General features: G+C 47.8%; 1 protein-coding gene across 1 annotated transcript in view; it reads right to left on the bottom strand.

The window, feature by feature from the left end:
• Pacsin2 (protein kinase C and casein kinase substrate in neurons 2) overlaps nt 1–21329 on the bottom strand; it is a 105237-nt gene extending 83908 nt beyond the window's left edge. The window contains exon 1 of the mRNA XM_059247961.1: nt 21182–21329. The gene's annotated coding sequence lies outside the window, so the exon portion shown is untranslated. The remainder of the gene's footprint in view (nt 1–21181) is intronic.
• Nucleotides 21330–22268: the final 939 nt, after the last annotated feature.

Genomic DNA, 22268 nt, shown 5'->3' with positions numbered 1-22268 from the left:
TGTGAGTTCCATAAATACAAATGCACAGCTATATACACATCTAGATGCTAATAAATTTCCTCCACAAAAACCCTAACTAACAAATCTCTCCCTTTCGGCCCACAAAGGCTACCACACCCAATACTTAATTCAAAAGTATGGGGAGAGAAGGAATCCTGAAGCTGCACACAACACACTGAGAGTAACCCAAGTTCCAATCATGACTCTGTCACTTAATTAGACATGTAAGTCGACAGACTTATTTTTATTCTCTGTCACATGTGTGTGGGTGCCCCTAGAGGCCAGAGGTGTTGGATCTTCTGGAGCTGGAGTTATAAGTGGTTATAAGCCACCCAATGTGGGTGCTGGGAACCAAGCTTGGGTCCTCTGGAAGAACAGCGAGGCTCTTTCCTGCTGAGCTGTGTCTCTAGCCCCTGGCTGGGTACGTCCGACCTCTCTGAGGCTCCATTCTCTACGCACAATAACAACAGGGATCGTGTAGAACTGCAGTGAGAAAGAACTGGAGCCCCAACATTCATGGCTGCCTCGGGCTGCTCACAGTCCCTTAGGAAGAACTCCACCTCAAGCCTCTGGACAACACCCCTCCACACAGCTGCTTTTCCCTCCAGGACTTCACTGGCTACTCCTTCCCCAGTCACTCAAGACAGCCCACTTTTCATTCTGGAACAACCACACCCCACCCGTACCACTGTGTTCAGACAGTTAGCAGTCACACCTTAAGGCCTCCAAGAATATCAGTTTAAATACCCACTTCTAAAGAACACGGGAGAGGGCAAGAAATTTGGGTATGCCAGGGAGAATAGAAAGCCCTGGAGTGCTTTTCTTTTTTACAATCTGTTTATTTATTTATGGCTGGAAGCAGAATTGATAACGAAATAAACTTGAAGCCATGTACATACACCCCAACCTACTCCGTCCGTCCCTCCACCCCTCCTATGTCCCCTTCCTCTTCTACATCCCACCCCTTAGCTTCCCTCAGAGACCAGGCAGTCAAATGAGATTGCTCACTCCTGTCTCCTAGTAACTAAAAGAAGATACTGTACAGTGTGAACTGAAATAATCTGGTTCAAAGGTCAGAACCCCACGAGCCTGTAGGAGTGTGCCTCAGGTATGCAAGACAGCAGCCCCCAGTCCTTGAACTAGAGCAGCACCAGAGCCAAGCCAAAGTACCAAAGCCCTGAGCTCCAGAGACACCAGTTTTGAGCCATGCTAATCAACTGTGGCCCAGCCCTATGTTCCAAAGAAACACTGCAAAAACTCAAATTAGTCCTTGAACTAACCATCAAAATTCCAATAGTAGACATATTTCAAAAAAGATGTTGGGCCAGTAAGAGGGCTCAGTGGGTCGACCAATGTACTGTTGGGAAGCTCCGACAACGCTGAGTTCAATCCCCACATCCCACAAGGTGGCAGGAGAGAACCAACTCCCAAGAGTTATCATCCTTTGACCTCCACAGGCAAACCGTGGCACATGCATTCCTGTACTCGTACACATACACACAAAATAAATACACAAATGAATAAATAAATAATAAATAAATGTGTTAGAGATACCAATTTTTTAATTGTTGTAAGAGAGAAAAATATGTATAAACTTAAAAATCCATGATCTAAAAAAAAAAAAAAAAAAGACAGCCAAGGAGCTGGGTGCCGTGGCTCATGACTATAATCCCAGTACTCAGAAGGCAGAGGCCAGGGAACAGTGACAAGTGTGAAGCCAGCCTGGTACACACAGTGAGTTCCAGGCCAGGTGGACCTTATAATACAGTAAGCCCCTGTCTCAATAACAGCAAAGAAGAGAGAAGGGAGAGGCAGGTAGAAGGAAGACAGGAAAACAGAGAGAAAGAAGAGCGTCAATATAATTCCCATCTAAAGGAAAAAGCAACAAAGCCAGCTCAGTCCAGAGAACCACTTCTCACACAGCAGTATGGTTCCCAAGCCAAGGGTCCTCACAGTGTCCACACGTGCATTTGTTGACTCCAGAAACGTCTGCTTATGCCACTGCAGAGCTAAAACCTGGGTTCCATTTTAAAGAGCAGGCCCTCCTCACCTTCCTCAGCAAATCCTCGGGAAGTGAGGAGCATTACACTACAAGGTGAAGTGAGGGCAAGGGGGGGAAGGGGGGGTGGAGAAGAGACGGAAGTCACCTCTTCCCCGGAGGGAGAAATGCAGGAGTGTGGCAAGAAATGAGGTAGGCGGTGGCCACTCTACACGTCTGGGCTTTCATTGTGAGGGCTACCAGGAGCCATGTAGAATCTGGAATCTGGACAGCCTGGCCCTCCCTCCCACTGCTGACAACGAAGACCAGGATGGCCTGGCAGCCACTCTTCTGAAGAGAAGTACAGGAAGAGCGAACCAATCAGTCCTTCAAACGTTAACAGCCAACTACACGCTCGCTCCAAGGCTTCTGACGTGGGCTCCTCCAAGCCTCAGTTCCCTTGTCATCCGCTCAGAGGGCCACCTGAGGCTGGCAGAGTGCTTAGAGCAGAGGAGAGGCTCTACAGGACAGGCGGCGGCGGCACTGGCAGGACCACAGCCACACCACACAGGTCCAGGGCAGACCTACCGCCAGGGAATGGCGAGCCTCGAGCCTCTGTGACCAAGAACAAACACAAGAACTTACACAGTCATCTAACTGGCAGAGAATAGTCAGACCACGGAGAAGCCAGGTTCCCTCAGCCAACAGGCAGGTCACACCACTGTTGGGCCTCTCCCACCCAAGGGAGCCTCCCAACAGCCACATCCCCAGCCTAGGTGCCACCCTACCTACCCAGGCACAGAAGGCTTATTGTACCCTCACTTCTCTGTCCTGGCAGGCCTCCACAGTCACCTCTGGAAATGAGACACTGCCCAGAAGCCACCAACCGGGATGTCCATAAAGCTCCTGTGTCCAGGGCTCTGTGTAACCCTGAGTAGGGAGAGAGTCCACGTCCATCTGGCCAAGCAGCAACCTGCCTCTATATAACTTGCTACACTATGACAGGGCCCCTGGCATCAGGAGCCAGACACTCATGAAAGAAAAACACCCAGACTACATGAAGCACAGAGAATAATAAGCAGCCAACAGGAAGAAACTCAAGGGCCCAGAACCACAAGTTCCAGACCAATTAGAAAATTCCCCCTTAAAATCTGGGGAACATTTTAGTAAATGGTGCTGAAAGACTGGGGGGTGGGGCGCACAGGGGACCTTCTTTACATATCTCCCACTATATAAAAAAGTGCCTCAAATGGATCACAAACCCAACTGTAAAACCCAGCACCGGCAAGAGACGATGTTTGTGACCCTGAATTAAGCAAAGATTTTACAGGAAACTTAGCCCAAAACACACAAACCTGCAAACATCCACTTCTTCAAGTCCTAAGGCTTTTGCATTTTAAGGCAAGTAGACAGGGCGATGGCTTCCTAACTGGGGAAGAGGAGGGGAGGGATAAATGGAAGGGCTACAAAACAGCGGAAGGAGGCTGCTAGTTTGTGGGAATGGCAACAGTGTACGCCCATGTCAAACCGTATCAAAGAGTATGCTTTAAAAACAGGCAGCATGGTACTGGCCACTACTACAACTCAGGTGTTGGAAATTTGGAGTGAGAACAACGTAAAGCACTAACCTTTTATACTGCCATACAACAACATTCTTCAAAAGCCAGCTCCTGAGCCAGGCATGGTGCCACACACCTGTAATCCCTGCACTTGGGAGCTACGGGCAAGGGGATCAGGAGTTCAAGGTCATCCCCAGCTACATGAGTTCCAGGCCCGCCTGAACTAAGTGAGACCCAATCTCAACAAAACAAACAACAACAAAAAACACTACTTGCTCAATTGTCACCGTTAAAAGGGCATTTTCAAATTAAAAGGATGCAAGCAGTATTCTAGTTACTGTCCAGACCAATAATACCCCCTCCCTCTTTGCATTGTACTCCAGCTTTGCTTTTAGAAAGAGAAGAGAAGGGGAAGGAAGGGGGAAAGAAAGAAAAAAATCAAAAACTCAAACAGAACCCTTCTAAGACACACTGAAGATTGTACTGTCGTTTTCTCATACTGGGGAAGGCTCAGTCTCTAACCACTTTCCAGGACCTCTGGGCAGAAACACACAGCTCAGACCTTGCAAGGCCCAGAGCAAAGCTCACCTGGGTAACTGCTTAATCTTTAACCCACAGTTCCTCCTGTAAGGTAAGCATCAGAGATGACCACGTGGACTGTAGGACAGAGACACTGCTGCCCTCCCCTACAGAAGACAAGAGCTGAGCAGTGATAAAATGTAAATATTTAAAGACCTCACAGCTGCTGATGCCAGCAGGCTAACAGCTTGCAAACTTCCAGTCAGAATGACTGTTAGATCAAGGGCTGAGTCACGGTTGCAAATGCTGTTTCCTTCCATCCGTCACAGAGGAGAGGTTTGTAAAACAGCTTTCAGAAAGTTACTCTGCCCAGTCACAACAAGAAAACACTGGAGAAAAGCCAGTGTGTACCCAAAGCTCTGCAGCCAAGAAAGGAATAATACACCATCCACAAGGAATACATTCAGGACCAGAAGGAGACTGTTCCAGTCTGTAAACAACGAACAGGTATATCTGCACCAGCAGCAAGTGCTGAGGTCCACCACACACAGGACCTCAGCATGTCTCCCACATTCCCTCTCTTTGATATGACAATTCCTGATTACAAAGAACAGAGCTGGTCCAGGACAAAACGGACACAGTGTATACTTGCTGGCATTTATTTCTGACTCGTCCTCGGGTCTGGCTTCCAAGTTCCACCACAACACTCCAATCTCAAGTATGTGCCACACTTCCAGATATAAGGCTTGGCACTTTGCCTAAGCTCAGCCTCCTCACCTGCCCTGAGGATGAGCAGAACTGGGCAAGGACGAGCAGGGTGGAGGAGCAGGCGGTCTGGCACATCAGCCCCAGCAAACACTAAACTGAAAAGGCCTGTGGCAACCATAGTGAAATGAAACCCAGGTCAGGAGCCTGTGTGATGGTACACCCCTACAATCCCAACACTCAGGAGACTGAAACATGCGGACCAATCAAGTCCTCTCCTAAAACGGCTGAGTTTTAGGAGAGGTCGAATCCCTCCCCAGGTTGGTAGAACCCCAGTCTGATCTTAGCTTGCTGGTAGACAGATTTCTCCAGTCTGCAACTTCAGGGACTGGGAGGGGTGCATGATCAGTGGGGGATGGGATCTCAAGGCAGCCAGCTCTGGGCACTGTGCCACCCTCCACAGTGAGGTAGAGACCCACAGACCCATGTCACTGGACAGTGCTGTGATATGGTTAATAACTTTTGCAAATGACATTTCTCAAAGCCTTCAGGGCACTAAATTAAACAAAAATACTGCTAGCCTGAGAGGTACGTCACGTGGTCCAGGAAGCAACTCCAACCCCCACAGAATCATCCTTCACTGGACAGAGGGGCTAGGCTCTAAGGATGATGGGGACTTCTCATAGGTCACAAGCCTCTGAAAGGCAGAAGCTACTGTGGAAGCTGCCATGTTTATTTATTTAAATTCATGTTTTAAATATATGATTTTACGTTTTGGGCTACATTATTCAGTTATCCTCACCCACGTGCCACATACAGCTCACAGCCAAGGGCTGGACACACCTGACACAATCTGTAACTGCTGGGCACAACCCTGAGGGACTAAACTCTTGGTGGTCACTTAGCCACAGGGAGCTAGGACCACTACAGTACTGAGCTAGAACATGGGTCCCGAGAGTCAGGAAACTTCCATACACCTGTGTGCTCAACTGTTCACACAGCAGGCAGTGTGCTACATGAAATGCAGAGCAGCAGTCATTCACCCACCACACAGCATGACCATCAGCACCCCACTGTAAAGGTGAAGTGGGGGCTGGAGAGGTGGCTTAGCTGTTAAGAGAGCTTACTGTTTTGTTTTGGGGTTTTTTTTTTTTTTGGGGGGGGGGGTTGGTTTTTCCAGACAGGGCTTCTCTGTGTAACAGCTCTGACTGTCCTGGAACTTGCTTTGTAAACCAGGCTGGTCTCGAACTCACAATGCATCACCACCACCCAGCAAGTTTACTGTTCTTGAAGAGAACCTGGGCTTGTTTTGCAGCATCCACATCAGGCAGCTCACAACTGCCTCTCACTCCAGTACTAGGAGGCCCACAGCCTTCTTCTGGCCTCCTTGGACACCTGCACAAATGCCATGCATATAAACTCACACAGATACACATAAATATAAATACACAAATAAGAAGTAGATCCCACAACAAATAGAACCAAAGTGAAGTCGAGGAACCTAGCAGCAGAACATCTTAATGAGGTGACACACTCTAGACTCCAAAGCACCTGGCTGTGTCACCTAAACTCAGAGGCAGCTATTACCTGCTTAAAAACATGGCCCTCCTACAGAGTGAGAAACCTAGGCCCTCAATAAGGACCACACACACCACCCCCCAACACCAGCAGTGTGCAGAGGGGGTGGGGGTAAGATCTGCAGCATTTGTAGGTCCTGGCAGGGCTGGTAACTTGCCAACTCTGTGCCAGAGAGGGAATTCCTACAGTCTCCAATCACACAGTGAGCTTTCAGAAGGCAGGGTTATGAGAAGTCCGTCTACACTCATAAGAAAGAACCTATGCTATTCGAAATTATTTCTAACTGTCATGAACCTAGATGTGCCCAGCAGAAGTAGAAGACAGAGCAGCTCAGGTCCCAACAGCAATCGTAGAAATGAACACAAAGGTACTTGAGGAAAGGCAGGCTGGCTGAGCTTTACAGAAAGGTGATAAAATAGCTCTCGGTTCCTACTCCCATCAAGCAACTCGGATCTACACTTATAAGAACAAGAAGAAATTCAAAAGGAAATAAAAGCCAAATTAATATAGAATAACAGGGCTGGTAAGCAGACTCAGCAGGTAAAGACACTTGCTGTCAATCTTATGACTTGAGTTAGATCCCTAGCAAGAACCAACTCCTGCAAGGCTATCCTGTGACCTCCACATGTGAGCCCTGGCAAGCCTTCACCCACACACATGCACAAATAAATGCCAAAAAAATTTTAAGGATAAGGTAACAAAGGATAATATTCATTACAGCAACCATTTCCCTTGGTCTGTTGTTGGGTTTTGTTTGTTTGTTTGTTTGGTTTTAGTTTTGGTTTTTCCAGACAGGGTTTCTCTGTGTAGTTTTGGTGCCTGTCCTGGCTCTCATTCTGTAGCCCAGGCTGGCCTCGAACTCACAGAGATCCGCGTGGCTCTCCCTCCCAAGTGCTGGGATTAAAGGTGTGCGCCACCCTTGGTCTTCTTAAAGGAACACCTATCATAGACTCCTGTAACCACATCATACTCATTTCCCCATAATGTACGGTGTTCAGGCGTACCCTTAAGGCCCTGTTTCCATGACAGACTTAGTCTTTAGGCCCACGTTAAGAAAACACAAGCAACTTCATAGAATCGCAGAAGCCCTGGCCCCAGTGCAGAGCAAAGCCTGAGTTAGGAGCTGCTGGAGGACTGGGTCAGCCCTGTCCTGTGCCATGCTATCCTGCTGAGCAGGGGTGGCTCAGCAGGGATTTCTCAAGAAAATAAAATGGACTCTGGGGACAGCCACAGGGAGTGCCACTGGGGCTTGGCACTGGTCATCTAATTTAGCTGAAAAGCTCCCACCCAGGCCCTGCCAGAGCCTTTGCCACACACAAGCAAAGTTCAGTCAGTTGCTAAGGCAACAGAGACTCAAGACATGTTTAGGCATCTGTAGAAAGCAAGCCAAAGTCCAATTTCCACACTTGTGATAAAAACACAGGCTGCCAAGCACACAGCCAAGCATTACTCTAAAATTTGGTCTTACTGACAGAATCAACAGGGGTGGGGAAGCAGGAAGCTCCCAGGGCCCAGCAGAGCCAACAGTCAGGCTAGCCCCAGAGTGCTGGCACTAGAAACCTGCCTGTGCCAGGAAACAAATGCCTCTTATGCCCCTGTGTTGTCTGAGACGGTTTCCTCTTTTCCACCTCCGTATGGAGCGGTCTTTTGCTTCAGTTCAGCTGTGAACAGCCGCTTTTCTGAGAAGAGGAACTAAGAGTCAAGAGTTTTGCCCGTGGTGAGGCCAGATATGGAAAAGGAAACTGCCTCCAAGGGAGGGGTGGATGTGGGAGAGGCACAACTGTCCAAGGTGAGAGCAGAGTGGGCTAGCCTGGTCATAACCGCCACACCAGAAGCCCCTACCCTATCCATTCATGAAACACGCACGCCCTGTCCTTTGCAAACTCTGAGAAAGGAGCAAACAGGACACTGCTCAGTCTTCCATAGACAGTAAAAGGTGAAAGTCAGTCAGCCAATGGGAAGTGACACAGCAGGCCTCAGCCAACAGTAACAACAGAAACAAGATGGATCATCAACTCTGGTAGAGTGCCGTCTGTAGCAATGAAGAGAAGCTGTAGCATCTGTGAGAATAGCACCCAAAGTCACAGGGGAAAGTCCAAAGGATCAAGTGACTCCAGGCTGCCATGACCTCTGAATGATTCCCACGCCAACAGCCTTGCCCAGTCCTTCCCCATTCACATCCTGCCAACGTGGAGATGCAAACCAGGACAAGCCCCATCAGCTACGTGGTTCCGAGCAGTCTGACCACTCACAGCCTTCGGGAAGAGGGTCAGTAGGACGACTTGCATTTTTTTAGTGCTGGGAACTGAACCCAGGACCTGAGTATGCTCTGCAGAAGCTCTATCACTGAGCTACAACCCGGAGGAGAGAGCATCCCCTGCAAGGAGAATCCACCCAGATTTGGAAGGAATGTGACTCACTCAAGAAACTCTCGTGGGAGTTTATCTCACGGATACTGCAAATTCCAAAGACCAAGGCACCTAACACAAAGAATTCCCCAGGGTTTTCTTTCTCCTAAAATTCTAGAAAAATGGACTTACAAGAATTCAAACAAGTCTCAAAACACTCTAAAGTGTCCACAGCTTTAAAGTCATCCCTGGGAATTTCTCCTCAGGAACTAATTACATAGATAGGAAGAAAAGAAGGAAGGAAGGAACGAAGGAACAAAGGGAGGGAGGGAAGGGAGGAGAGAGGGGAGAAGGAAGGAAATAAAGGAAGGAAATAAGTCAGGAAAGAAGGAAGCAAGCACCAGGCGGCGGTAGCGCACGCCTTTAATCCCAGCACTCGGGAGGCAGAGGCAGGGGGATCTCTGTGAGTTCAAGCAAGATCCAGGACAAGAACCAAAACTACATGGAGAAACCCTGTCTTGAAAACTTAAATAAATAAATAAATAAATAAATAAATAAATAAATAAATAAATAAATAAATAAATAAGAAGGACACAAGCACGCAAGCAAGCAAACTCAAATTGTCACCTACAAATTCATCCAGTTAGCAAAAAAAGTGGAAATAACCTAAAATGCCCAGCACCAGGGAATGTTTCAATCTCATACAGTCAACAAGAGAACACTGGCAATCTTTTTTTTTTTTTTTAAAGATTTATTTATTTATTATGTATACAGCATGTATGCCTACACACCAGAAGAGGGCATCAGATCTCATTACAGATGGTTGTGAGCCACCATGTGGTTGCTGGGAATTGAACTCAGGACCTCTGGAAGAGCAGTCAGTGCTCTTAACCTCTGAGCCATCTCTCCAGCCCCCACTGGCAATCTTTTAAGGGGCTGGGGATGTAGCTCAGTTGGCAGAATGCTTGCCTTGCATGTACGAGGCCCTAGGTCTGATCCCCCAACAATGCAAAGAAGAAAGAACTTGAACAGAAATACTCAATGAGAGCCTTCAGGCCGGACATGGTGACATGGAAAGAACAAAGCAAAATGCTCAACAACAGCAGCAAAAAGGCAAATAGAATCTAGATTCTAGAGAGTTCAGCAGATAAGGGCACTGAAAATAGGCTTTTATGACCCAGTATCCACATGGTAAAAAACAAAACAAACAATTTCTGCAAGTTGTCCTCTGACCTCCACATGGCTCAGACACAAATGCACATGCATGCGCGCACACACACACACACACACACACACACACACACACACACACATACAGGGGTGAGGGAATGTAACTTTTTTAATGTCCAGTCATTTCGCACAAAAAATGGCAATTAGTTCAAGCATAACCACCAAGTACCTGAGCCAAATGTGAAGGCACAGGCCTGTCACCCCAGCATTTAAGCAGGATCTGGAGTCTGAGGCCAACCTGGGCTACACAGTGAAACCCTGTGTCTACAAACAAAGCCACGCAGTCGGAACATCTGCTCTCAGGTATCCACCCAAATGATCTTCATCTAATGTCACAAGGCAACCAAGTGAGTTGTCCCTCAGCTGCTTCCTCAGGGCTGCTGTGGAAGATGGAGCAACAGCACCCAGCAGGCCTCTGGAACTCTGAGAGCCCTGCTCCTCCACCCTCTGACCTCACTCATCAACTGGGAGAGAAGCATGTGAGTGACCTAGTCCCAGCTTGTGCCAGCTCCCTTCCTACCCTTATAAACTCCCTGGCTTTGTCAAGTGCGAATGTTCAGATTCTCTTAACTGGGTTAGTTGTGAACATAGCTCCTGCTTAAACTAAAGACACATAATTTGCCCCATTTCTATGTTCCTCAGAGGCAGGGAGGAAAAAGGAATTTTTAAAGAAAAGTCACTTTAAGGGCAAGTGACTCAGAATAAAGGGACACTGGTGTGGGCTTCAAGGTCAGTTCTGACAGCAACCCTCTGAAGGTCACTTCTCTGACCTTTGGGTTGATTACTCCTGGATGAAGTGGAGTTATCACCAACTGGTTGTAAGAACTCAATGAGCAGAAATGTAAAACTTCCATGGTCTCTCAGAAAATCCAGAACACAGTGTACCCCATGACCACTGGTTCTGCCATGAGCAATGTCAATCTTCCCATGGCACATGCCCAGCCTCCTTATCTGATGATATATTTGCTGGTACAGAGGTCACAAGTGCTTAATTAAAAACATCATCACACTCAAACTAACCGGTGCCCGGGCAAGCCAGCTTCAGCAAACCAGTGAGCTACAAAATCCACTAATAGCGGGCTTGGAGGTCTGCGTGGGAAGAGAGCCTGACCACAATTCACAATCTTGGCACACTCAGCTAGAGACAGCATAATTTGATATAATGAAACACAAACATGGTTTGAAGTCTGAAAATGTTCACAAACTACAATTTGAACATCATTTTAAAATAATAAAATTCCATTTCATTCAAGAGACAACTTAGAAAACTAGCCACAGCTGATTCTAGACACCACAGACTCTCCTGCAGGTTCAGGCAAAAGCCCTGTGACTGCCTACCCCTCATGTAGGGTCTAGACAGTGGCCTCTGGGAAGCCACTGACCCTTCCAATTCTACCTCTTTTTGTCCTTCTTCTGAACCATGAACAAGGGAAATCAACAACCAACAAAGCTGTTCTGAAAACAAAACGAAAGCTATGGAAAAGTCCATAATCAAGTACCAATACCTGCACAGCCAAGGTGTATTGATACACTTAATCTAAATTATAAAGCCAATTAAAGCTGACCTATTAATTCTGAAAGTGAAAGGGTATGGGCACAGTTCGGAAAACCCCAATTCTACAGCTTGAGCTATTGCTGCTTCATGTAAGTTTAACCCTATTTCCCCCATGGATCCCTGTGCACGCAGCTTGGTCCTTTATCTTCTCAAGGCCTTTTTCATCTTGGACATGCCATTCACCCCATCACATGCTCCTTTCCCCCTAAGTACTAGGTGCAATCATAGCAACATTTCCTCATCACTGGGACAGGCCTGTATGACCATCACGGTAAATCAAACACAGCATCATCAAGCCAGGAGGCAAGGCAGGGCTGCCCTGATCTTTCGTTTGTTTGTTTCAAGGCGAGGTTTCTCTGTGCGGTCCTGGCTTTCCCGGAACTAACTCACTTTGTAGGCTGTCCTCCAACTTAGATATCTGTCTGCCTCCGCCTCCTGAGTGCTGGGATTAAAGATGTGTACTACCACCACCTGGATAGGATACAGATTCCTAGCCTCACCTCCATTAAGGGGACAGAAGCAAACAAAACCTCACAGCAGTGCAAAAAAGGGGACATATGTCCTGCCAGGGTCATGAGATTCCACAAAGGGAATCACCCATACTGGTGACCCCTGTGGGTCATCCCTGTGACCTTGAGTCACCAAAGAAGGTCCTAATGAGTACTCTGGCTGAGGAAATAATAATATATTTGTAAAAATTGGATAAAATAAACCCAATTTGAGTACTTTAGGGTTTTGCTTAATTTACAAATTCACCTAATTACCATGCTGAGTGATACAAAATGACTAAGTACTACCGTGTGAGCTTTGGGTCTGTGACTGCATGGCACCTACCACAATCCAGAGGAAGGGAGCCACTCCAAATTCCCAAGCTCAAATCCTAGGAGGTGGAGTCTTAGGAAGCTAACTGGGTCATGGGGTGAAGTCCCCAAGAATAAGATTAGTGCCCTTTCTTAAGAAGGAACTCAAAGAGCTCCCTTACTCTCTTTCAACTGTGTAAGAGCACAACCAGAAATTGGATCTGTAACCCAGAAGAGAGCCCAATATTATTACTCTCTCACCTCAGGCTTCCAGACTCCAGAACTTTGAGGAAGAAGATTTCTGTCCTTTATAAACAAAGGCCTAGAGCACTATGTTACAGCAGTTCAAAATAAGACACCTAGTCTCTGAAATGTCGAACCCTCTGACCAGGCGAGGGTATGCGGTCACCTGGTGGTAGACCTGGGACCGGGCCCCAGGGCTGTCTGGCTCCAAACCCATGCTCTGACCTCTGGTTCGTGGCTGCAGTTTTGCCTTTTCTCATCTGCAGGAGCTAGCCTTACAGACTTTGAGAATAAGCCAATCAAAACAGAAACAGGACACAGGCTATATGACAACACCCTCCCCACCCTAATAGCATAAGTGAACATTTAGACAATGGAGCTGAATCAATGACTGCGGCCAGCCCTCCCTGGAAGCCCCTTTCGTACAAATTAAACCACTGCTTCCGAAGAGCTGCCAAGGTAATCCTCAAGCCTTTGAGGACACTGGATCTTTGTGAAAAGGAGCAATCAGAATCATATCTCTCCCATCCACTCCGACTTCTCAACTGACCTCTTAGCCCTGCCAAGATCATCCTGCTCATCCCCCTGGAAGGCTCCCCACTGAATTCACTCTCCAGAGGAAAGTCTAGACCTTAACCTTGACCTACAAAGAGCTCACATCCTGAAGCTGCCCTCCCACCACACTCAACAACCCCACACACCACCGCGCCCACAATCTTGATGACCCTGGAGCTCACTTCTGGCAAAGGCCACCTTTCTGAGTTGAGCTCTGCAGCATGCTGACAGAGGCCAGACCAGCCCTCCTCTGTGTTCTCTACAGTGGACCATTTCTGTCTGGTACTGCCTTGGGGAAACAGTTATTTCTAGACCCAGCTGTTTCTACAGAGCATCAGACCTTAATCTTGGAATCCCAAGGTCTCTACGTGACACTAGCCAGAATGCACCCCTTCAATCCACCTTGCCTATTCTCCTTCACACACAGATGTCCCACACAACTAAGACATAATATTCCAAATGCTCTCAGCCCAAGGGGAGTGGTCAAGTAAAACCCCAATAATCTATACTCTAAAATCGTTGAGACAAGAAGACAATGAGTTCAAAGCCTGCCAGGCTACGTCCTCTCTTAAAAAACAGCTACTGGGACTGGAGAGATGGCTCAATGGTTAAGCGCACACACTGCTCTTCCAGAGGACCCACGTGCTCATAACTTTAAAATCCCAGTTCCGAGAGATTTGACACTGTCTTCTAACCTCCTTGGACAACAGTCAAACATGTGGTACACATATACATGCAAGCAAAACAATCACACATATAATAAATAATTAAAACAAACAAACAAACCCGGGACTATTAAGATGGCTCGTTATAAAGGTACTCAAATACAGGCCTGACAACCTGAATTTGATCCCCGGATCACACTAGATAACGGAAAAAAATAAAACAGGTTCCCAAGGGTTGTCCTCAGACCTCTACAAGTGCATGCCTGCAGGAAATCACACACACACTAGAAACACAAAGAGCTGGGCATGGTGGCACACGCCTTTAATCCCAACATTCACCAGGCAGTGGCAGGCAGATCTCTGTGAGTTTGAGACCAATATCATCTCAAAACCCAAAAATAAATAAATAAAGCTTTAAAGCGCTAAGAGCTAGTTTGGCAGTTAAGAGCATGTACTGCTCTTCCAGAGGACCCAAGTTCAGTTCCCAGCACCCATGTTGGGCAGCTCACAGCCACCTATAACTCTAGCACCTATAAATCCAATGCTCTCTTCTGGCCTCTGCAGTCACTACATACATATGTAAATGAACACATATAAGCACACACAAACACACACTTGAAAATACAAGAAACTAAGTAAAACAAAACTCGAGCACTTCCATGGCAGCTCAATGAAATTCCCCAGCTCCAGTTGACAACTGGAAGCAGAAAGCCAACAAAAGGAAAGGACCAATGTATGGTGCCAGTTCCTGAGGAGTAAGCCGTTGTGAATACTAGCAGAAACAGTAAAGGTTTGTGGCAGGTCTTACTGTCAGCCTCTCTTCTTCATCAGGCTCGACTTTTGGTAATTTTCTGCTGCTTAACATTTCAGGACTGACTGCTCGCCATTAACCTCTACCAAGTCTCTCTGCGAGGTAAATCCTTTCCTGGGGAGGCTGATGCATGACATTGAGCTTCTCGTCTCATATAGCAAAGCTTTGCATGATTGCTCTGTCCTCTCTAGTACTTAAAGAACCCACCTGAAATACACACACACACACACACACACACACACAAAAACACACATTTTTATTTTATGTGTATGGATGTTTGCCTGCATGTGTACGTCCATGCACCACACGCATGCAGTGCCCACAGAGGCCAGAAGAGAGTGTCAAATCCCCTGTAACTGGTGTTAACAAGAGGCTGTTAGCCACGATGTGGATGCTGGGAATTGAACTCCGGTTCTCTGGAAAAGCAGCAGTACTCTTAACCACTGAGCCATCTCTCTAGCCCAAGCACAGACTTTTTCCATGCTACAATCATGAACTGTGGTTGGCTGCCTCCTAACAAGTGTCAGGATGACATGATAGGAGGACAGGGGACTCCTCCACACTGGCCATGTTTGAGGGATCCTCTACTCTATGCAGTACTACAAGTGCCAATGCCTGAGTAACCAACACATCTGACCAGGTTGATTATTTTCATCAGAAAAAAGCCTTAAAAAAATAAGAAATGGTGTCTTAGTCATTGTTCTATTGCTGTGAAGAGACACCATGGCCAAGGCAACTCTTACAAAGGAAAGAATTTAATTGTGGCTGGCTTACTGTTCCAGAGGCTTATCATAGCAGGGAGCATGGTAACAGGCATGGTGCTGGACAAGTAGCTGAGAGTTACATGCTGATCCACAGTGGAGCCTCAGATTGGGCCAGGCATGGGCTTTTGAAACCTCAAAGCCTACCCCTACTGACAAACTTCCTCCAACAAGGCCACACCTACTCCAACAGCACCTCCTAAGCCTTCTCAAATAGTACCACTCCCTGATAACTAAGCATTCAGATATATGAGCCTATGGAGGCCATTCTTATTCAAACCATCACAGATGGCTTGGCAGGTAATTGCACTTGCTGTGCCCATGCACACATACATATACATGCACATACAGAATAATATTTTTTAAAAAATAAGAAAACAAAGCCATTTAACCTGTGCAGTTTTTAAGTTTTTTGTCCTTTCTTAAACACTTGCTCTTTATATAGCTGAGACTCTGTGCTATAATAAACAGACAATTCGCTGGGCGGTGGTGGTGCACGCCTTCAATCCCAGCACTCGGGAGGCAGAGGCAGCCGGATCTCTGTGAGTTCGAGGCCAGCCTAGACTACAAAGCAAGATCCAGGAAAGGTGCAAAGCTACACAGAGAAACCCTGTCTTGAAAAATAAAAACAAAAACAAAAACAGACAATTCATGAAGCATTAGGAACCTGACAAGGTCACAAGAAGTCACTGTTGGACAGTCATGGTCACTGTGTTATTTGAATGAGAAGGACACCCTTAAACTCTTATGTTTGAATGTTTGGTACCCAGTTTATGGAACTGCTTAGGAAGAATTAGGAGGTGTGGCCTTATAGGAAGAGGTATGCCACTGGGAGAGGGCTTTGAGCTTACAAAAGCCCATGCCACCATTCCCAATGCCTCCCCCCTCCCTCTGCCTCCTACTTTCTGAGCAAGATGTGAGCTCTCAACTGTTCCTGCCACCATGCCTTTGCTGTGCCATCAAGGACTCTAACTCTTTCTTCCAATAAGTTGCCTTGGTCAAGGTGTTTTATCATAGAAAAGTAACTAAGACAGTCACCAACATAATTCAACACAATCCAACTTCAAATTACTTGGGGATTCTAGTGCAGGGAGTATCTCATCAATAAGGACATACTTGGATAGGTCAACTCCATGATTTGAGATTTTCTTTGTTTCCAAGACAAGTGTCTCACTGTGTTGCCTTGACTGTCCTGGAACTCACTCTGTAGACCAGGCTGACCTCCAACTCACAGAGATCCGCCTGCCTCTGCCTCCCAAGTGCTGGAATTTAAAGGCATGCACCACCAGGTCTGATTTCAATTTCTAAATTCCACTTAACATTTATTTACTTCACAGCTTTCTCAAGTGCTAAGCAACTGAGAAGTAATCATTTAAATATACTCTTTAATCAATAAACATTAAATAAGTCTGCCCAAAACACTCAAATCGTACAAATTTTCTCCTCTGAAAAAGGCTAAAGAACAAAAACAAGGGGACTAGAGATGGATGACCAGTAAGAGCACTGGCTGTTCTCCCAGAGGACATGGGTTCAATTCTCAGCACCCATACAGCAGCTCATAACTGTCCATAACTCCAGTTCCAGGGGATCCAACACACACATGGTGTATAGGCACACATATAGGCAGAATACTCATTCACATAAAATAAAAAATAAAGGTTAAAGAACATTTAAAAAAAAATAAAACAAGTTCTTCATCCTCAAAATAGAAAGGTATTTAGGATTCAAATTCCAAAGGAAAAACAGTCCTTCAGTGGACAAACAAAACTTCTCCAAGTGACATTCTAGGATATTTATGATGCTAACAACTCATCATGACAATCACCAAGGAAGCAGAACCTAATGGAAAAACCCCAAGTTGGCATCTAGGAGCCCAAGTTCTGGACCCAGAATGGATTCTACAAAGCAATGGCCAGGCCTGATACCACTTTCTGTACCACAATTCACATGTTTGAGTACAAAATAATGGGGGACAATCCTTCGGAATGTGTGCCCTCCATGTATGTAAGTCACCATTATTATTAGCTCCAAGATCACAGGGGAAATAGGATTATAGATTCTCTGAGGGGAGAGGCAGCTTAGAGGCTGTGCTCACCACCCCACCACGTCGTCAGGAGGGAGACAGCTTAGGGCTGGAGTGTGGCAGTCCTTACCCTGATGCTGGCCCCCTGGGGTGGGGGAGAGGGTGTCTCACAACTCTTCTCAGAAGAATTTCAAAGGTTAAGAACTTCTAAGCCCTCCATCTTACAAATATAAATACTGAGACCCTGAGATCTGCAGAGCCTCCTAGCCTTCTGAGGACAAAAGGCTAGAAAAAGCCCAGGCTTCTGGTCCCCATCCATCTCCCACTCTGCCAGCTGGTATTTTAGCAAAAGAGAAAAATTACATGACAGCAGATGTAGTGGCTCAAGCCTGAAATGTCAGCACTTAAAGGGCTGAGGCAGGAAGACTGCCTTGATTCTGAGGCCATGGATGGCCACACAGTAAGTTCCAGCTCAGACCCTGCCTCAGTGTTCCAGCAAGGTTCCTCTGTGAGGCGGCCCTGAGGACTCTGATAGCTGTGACCACTATACAATGTTGCTGTATTTCCTTCTCTATCTAGTGCAGTGCCTAGGCCCAAGAAATGTGTGAATACCTTTAAGACTGAAATGTTTTAAATGAGGTAGAGGCATAACTTAGTGGTAGACTGCTTGCCTAGCATGTGGCACACAGAGTTCCATCCCCAGCACTGAGGGGGAGGAAAGCTGGGTCGGGGGCAGGTAAAGAAAAACACCAGCAGGTGTTCGGAGAACAGCTCAGAAGGTAAAGGCACCTGCCATCAACCCTTACAACCTGAGTGTCCAATCCCCAGAATCCCCAGGGTGGAAGGAGAGAATTGACAAGAACTAACTCCTACAGCTCTACATACACACACACACACACGCACGCACGCACGCACGCACGCACGCACGCACACACACACTAAATGTTCTTTAAAAAATGCAAACCTTGACAGGTGATGGTGGTGCACACCTTTAATCCCAGCACTCAGGAGGCAGAGGCAAGCAGATCTCTGTGAGCTTGAGGCCAGCCTGGTCTACAGAGTAAGTTCCAGGACAGGCACCAAAACTACACAGAGAAACTGTGTGTGTGTGTGTGTGTGTGTGTGTGTGTGTGTGTGTGTGTGCAGGCCATAAGGTTGAGGTCAGGTGCCTTCCTTGATCATTGTCCACTTTATTTTTTTTTTTAAGATTTCTTAATTTTATGTGTATGAATGTTTGCTTGCATGTATGTATGTGCACCATGTACATGCCTGGTGCCCTCAGAGGTCCGAAGAGGGTGTAGGATCTCCTGGGACTGGAGTTACAGATAACTGGTACCATGTGGGTGCTGAGAATGAAACCCAGGTCCTCTGTAAGAGTAAGAAATGCTCTTAGCCACTGAGTCATCTCCCTACCCCCACCTTTTTTTTTTTTTTTTTTGGCTAAGGGCTCAAACTCAGGTGACATGTTTGAACATTACATGCTTTAGTGACTGAGCCATCAACCAGCCCTAGGAGAGCTAAGATGGTCTCTAGTCAGCACAACCATCTAAATATTAAAAATCAGAAAACATTCTCAAACAGCCATCCCAAAGACCACCACTAAGAGGCATCAGGAACAAGTTAAGGCCCACTTAGACCATGCTCTCAGGTCTACTTCCAGGTGTGAGGAGGATGTGCAGAGGCCATGAAGGACTCTGTCCCTAAAATGCAAATCAACTAGGTAACTAAGCCCTGCCTCCCTCTACTGCCTTCAGGTATGCAGCTGTGGTTCCAAACTGGAAAAAACTGAGCAGGCACTACAGCTCATGTGAACATGGTTATTACCTACATAATCTAAAGAGTGGCCTCCAGAAAGCCAAGTACAATGGGATGGTAGATAAGGCAGGCCACAGTCACCTGGGCTTCAGATGAGGTTGGCCAGAGAGCACTTGGGTATGCTTCACAAGATGCCATGACAGTTGGTAATTTTACTACTATTATTTGATATTCCATAACCTCCTGCAAGGATCAAGTGATGACCACTTTCAGAAGCAGGAAGCCTAGGAATCAGGCCTTAACCCATCAACATGGGCTTTTAGGTAAGAGAAAAGAATAAAAAGATTAAGGGTGGCCATGTATAGTATTACATGCCTTTAATCTCTGTGAATTTCAAGCCTGACTGGTCTACATAGTGAGACCCTGTGTCTAAAAACAAAACAAAACAAAACAACAACAACAAAAAAAAACCCGCAAGACCTAAGGGCGAATCATCCTATACACCCCCTAGAAAATGCCCGGCCATCAGAAATCTGTGCTGGCACTCAGGACCAAGGGAAAGCCTCTATCAGGCAGGATGGAAACCTAGATCTTACACACACACACTCTCTTGGATTAATTATTATGTTCAGAAGTAACAAGTTCTAGCTCCCAAAACACATGAACTAAAATACCATTTCTAGTCAAGTGAGTAGTTATTCTTTAAAATCCTGCATAGTTGCTGGGCAGTGGTGGTGTACGCCTTTAAACCCCAGCACTCAGGAGGCGGATCTCTGTGAGTTCGAGGCCAGCCTGGTTTCCAGATAGAGTTCCAGGACAGCCAGTACTAAACCCTGTCCCCTGTCTTGGGGGTGGGGCTGGGGGGGTATCCTGCACAGAGAGAAGAGATCTAATCAGTCTTCTACTCCTCTGTGCTGGGTTATTTTCCCAAGTAATAAGTACTCATCAGCCTAATGGTCAGTTTCTTTAAAGCCTCCAGACCACAGGGAAAAGAAACACACATCACACAAGTTGTTCATGTAGTGGCCTCACGGCTCAAGGGGCGCAGCTTCACCAAGGAGACTGTCAAACTACAGTTAAGTGTAAATGCACAGACTAGAGTGTTCCAAATAAGTCAAAAGAATCCCAACTACACTGGCACAATTCAGTGCTTCTGTGAAAAGGCGAATCCAAATGTCCCACGATGGAAGGGGGAGACTAACACAGAACACTGCCCCCCTGGATGAGCCCTTCGGGAGGGGCTCCAAGCCAATCCCAGGGGCGCAAGCACAGAACTTAAACAAACTGAAAAACCTGCGGTGGGGGAAGAAGGTGTGAGCTCACATCCACCACCACTCGGGATTAAACAGATTTACATCGGGACGGAGCAGGCGTGTTTGTTAAACAGCGTAATGAGTAGTCCTGGAGACCGTCAGCAACCTACTCCCCTTAATCACAAAACCTCAGGGCAGCTGCGGTCAAGGAAAGACGGCAAGGGCCAGGAATGGTGAACACACCCCGGACCAAAGCCATCTTCCCTTGAGGACCCAACGAGAACGCAGCATCCCCGGGGCGTGTCTACTTCCAGGTCTAATCTCTCAGGCCGTGGGATCCCCGGCCAGCCCCTCTGACCCACTCCTGAAAAAAAGAAAAGCCGACCTTCTCAGGGCGGGGGGCTGCAAGTCTGGAGTCTTGGGGGAGAGAAGAAGGTGGCTTTGGACCCCACGGGAGGAGAGAGGTAGTTGACACTCGGGTCCAATGAGTCTAGAAAACTATGAAAGTCAAAAAGGTCAGCATCCAGCCTTTCCTGTCTCGCCATACGCCCCTAGGTCATGTCCACCAGGCAGGCTTGGCTCTCACCACCGCGGACACCGAGTGTGGGAAGGACGGAAATGGAAGGCGGTCCGCACAGCGGCCCCGGAGTGCGTCCGCGTGGGTCCCGCCCGCTCCGGCCGCCCCTCGGGCCTCCCCGGCTCCGCCCGCCGGCGCGTGGCCCCTCGCGCGCGGACTAGAAGTTTCGAGCGGCGCGGCCCCGCGCGCGCTCGGCCCCGGCGCGGCCTGACAGGGGTAGGCGCGGCCACCGACCCGCGTCCCAACCGTCGCGGCGCACCCCTCACCTCGGCTGCCGCTCTCCTCGGGTCCCGCTACGCACGCCGCCCCGGCCGGGCTGCGACTCCGACCCCTTTCCCGTTCCGTTCCGGCCGCGCTGCCCGGCCCTGCCCAGACCCGCCGCGGCCGCTTCTGCCGCCCGCCGAGACCGCGCCGCCCCCGCCGCGCCCGCTGTGCTCGCCCTATTGGCTGTCGGGATTCAGACCCCGCCCTTAATCTCCGTCCGCGCTCCGGATTGGACGGAGCAACGCAGAGGCGGCACGCCCCCAAGCACGCTCAAGGGGACTTTCCTGGGTGAGTATTAGCGGCCTCCCCTGTCAGTCAAACGAGGAGCGCCTACTTAAGCCGCAGAAAGGCCAGCATGGGTCACTCCCCGGGAGCCGCCCGGCGGTAGGACTTCCTTAGGCAGGTCAGAGTACTGTGGTTTCCCTAGCGCCTAGGAACGTTGCCGTGCCTGACTGGAAATTCAGGTGGACTTTCAGAAAGTTTCCTCGGATCTAGAGAGCTTGCTGCTTTTCCAGAAGGCCCGCATTCTATCCATTCCAAACACCCATATGGCGGCTCATCGGCTCATCAGGGTCTGTAACTCCAGTCCCGGGAATCTGACGCCCTCTTCTGGCCTTTGTGGGCACTAGGCACTCACGTGGTGCTGACATACTTACAAGCAAACATACACATAATTCTTTTTTATATAAAAAGTTTCCTCCAAGCCAGGAGTGGTTGGGGACAGAGACAGGAGTGAACAGAGACCGGAGAATCATTGGAAGTAGCGCACGCATTTAATCCCAGCATCAGGAGGCAGAGGCAAGCGGATGTCTTTGCATTCGTGGCTACCGTGGTCTACATAGTGTTTTCCACGCTAGCCAAGGCTGCATAGCCCTGTCTTAAAAACAAAAAAAGAAGAGGATGTGGGGTGGAGAAACTTCCCTCCACAGGACAGAGATATGGCCCTCAGGGCACCAGGCAATGCACAGACATTTTGGTTCTCACAGTAGCCCTGCCTGACAAGGCGTTAGCCCCGGAAGCAGAGGGAAATGATAATGAGTCAGAATAGCTAATAACTTATTCACACAGTGGGAGATGCCCGAGGGAGGG

The sequence above is a fragment of the Peromyscus eremicus genome, chromosome 20, assembly GCF_949786415.1.
Source record: "Peromyscus eremicus chromosome 20, PerEre_H2_v1, whole genome shotgun sequence".
Taxonomy (NCBI): domain Eukaryota; kingdom Metazoa; phylum Chordata; class Mammalia; order Rodentia; family Cricetidae; genus Peromyscus; species Peromyscus eremicus.
The sequence above is the reverse complement of the archived record's forward strand: the minus strand, read 5'-3'. Positions and strand labels throughout refer to the sequence as shown.